Source organism: Bos taurus, chromosome 7 (genome assembly GCF_002263795.3).
Source record: "Bos taurus isolate L1 Dominette 01449 registration number 42190680 breed Hereford chromosome 7, ARS-UCD2.0, whole genome shotgun sequence".
Taxonomy (NCBI): domain Eukaryota; kingdom Metazoa; phylum Chordata; class Mammalia; order Artiodactyla; family Bovidae; genus Bos; species Bos taurus.
This window is the reverse complement of record NC_037334.1, coordinates 27,490,476-27,492,762: the sequence shown is the minus strand read 5'-3', so window position 1 is coordinate 27,492,762 and position 2,287 is coordinate 27,490,476. Positions and strand designations below refer to the sequence as shown.

General features: G+C 36.5%; 1 pseudogene; it reads left to right on the top strand.

The window, feature by feature from the left end:
* Positions 1–272: 272 nt before the first annotated feature.
* Positions 273–662, top strand: LOC783728 (large ribosomal subunit protein eL27-like; annotated as a pseudogene).
* The last annotated feature ends 1,625 nt before the right edge of the window (positions 663–2,287 follow it).

Genomic DNA, 2,287 nt, shown 5'->3' with positions numbered 1-2,287 from the left:
GGTTTAACCAGAAATCTCACGATGACCTCTGACCAGTCTGGGCTAAACTCTCCCTGTGGCTATGGAAGGGATCAGCATCTATACCTAGGTTTGAGTCTCAGCTCGGTCACACACAAGCTGTGAGATGTGGGATGAGTTCATGAAACTCACAAGCCTCAGCTTCCTCCTCCACAAAATGAGGATGAGAACTCCTTTATGGGATATTTCCAGCATTGAACACATACATGTTAAGAAGCCTACCACTAGCTGTAGTCTCAAATGGTGCTGCTGAAATGGGCAAGTTCATGAAATCCAATATTATGAATCTGATCTTGGCCAGATGCTACTCTAGACACAAAGTGGTCATCATGAAGAACATTGGTAATAGCACCTCAGGCCAACCGTACAACCATGCTCTTGGGGCTAGAATTGACCACAAACGGACAGCCACCATTAACAAGATGAAAATTGTTAAGAGGTCAAAGATCAAGTCTTTCATGAAAGTTTATAATTATAATCACCTCATGCCCCACAAGGTACTCTGTGGATATTCCCTTGGACAAAATCATTGTCAATAAGAACATCTTCAGAGATCCTACTCTCAACAAGACACCAAGGTCACATTCAAAGAGCAATATAAGACCCACAAGGACAAATGGCTCTTCCAGAAGCTGCAGTTTTAGGTTTGTCTTGTTTCAGTCATTTAAAATACAAAAAAAAAAAAAACAGCCTACTACCATCACCACAAATTTGGTGATCTTTAAAAAAACTCTGCTAATTTGTTACCCAATTAGGTCATCATCTGCATTTTTTATAATTAGTAGAGAATATTTTTCACTTATTTATTATCCATGTATATTTCTTCTTCCATAAATTTCACACTTCTATTCTGACTCACATCTTAAAGATACCATAAAATAACTTTTTAAGACTAAACTATCACAGACAGTGCCATCACAGTCAGTTGTTGTAAATTCAGCCCAGCCTCACCATTCGTTACTGTTTTTTTTTTTAATGTTACAAGATGAATGCTAAATTGAAGAAAAGTAATCAACAGTAAATAGAAACATATTAGTAAGTGAATCTCTTTCTCTTTGCCGGTCTTTAAGACTGGTCTCTTAGTTCATTCCCTTATAAATGCTTGAAGATTTTGTAGAGAATCATTACTATTAATGTTCTTTGTTATATCACTGTTACAAAGAGGTGAAATAAACAACCACCTAAAAAACATGATTTCAGGATTACCAAGAAGGATAAAGGGAAAATACCAAAAATGCTGGTCCTGGACTTATGTAGACCAGATCTTATGAAAAAGATAAAAACACACGTCTTCAAAAGAAACAGTGTTGATAAAGTTAATCAATTGTTAATAAATTTCTGATTATATTGTTAAAATAGTTAGCCAGAAATAAAACCTAACATTTACAGTCAATTAATTTTCAACAATAATGTCAGGAAAACTGGCCAAAGAGTTAAGTGCTGGGACAACATGCAAAAGAATGAAGTTGGACCCCTAACAAATAATACATTTAAGAATCAACTCAAAGTGGATCAGAGACCTTACACTAATGTAAATGCTAAAATTATAAAACTCTTAGAAGAAACATAGGAGTAAATCTTCATGAGCTTCGGTTAGGCAATTATTTCTTACGTATAACACCGAAAGCACAAGTGATAAAAGAGAGAATTGATCAATCGGATGTTACCAAAATTAAAACTTCTGTGCTTCAAAGGTCACCATCAAGAAAGTGAAGAGAAACCTATAGAATGGGAGAAAGTATTGCAAATCACATCTTGGAAAAGGTACCTATTTCCAGAATATGTGAAGGATACAGCTCAATAATAAAAAAGACAACCCTATTTGAAAATGGGCAAAGGATTAAACAGATTTCTCTCCAAATAAGAGCTATAATAGCCAATAAGCACAGAAAAATGCTCAACATCATTTGTCATTAGGAACATGTAAATAAAAACCATAATGAGATACCATTTCACATCCACTAGAATGTCTACAATCAAAAAGAAAAAAATAATAAGTATTGGCAGGCATATGGAGGTATTGGAACCTTCATCCATTGCTGGTTGAAATATAAAATGGTGAAGCCATTTTGGAAAGCAATTTGATGCTTACGTTCAAGGTCAGGAGGGGCAGCGGTGAGGAGACACCCCTTGTCCAAGGAAAGGAGCAGTGGCTGCACTTTGCTGGAGCAGCCGTGAAGAGATACCCCACCACCAAGGTAAGAGAAACCCAAGTAAGATGGTAGGTGTTGCAAGAGGGCACCAGAGGGCAGACACACTGAAACCATAC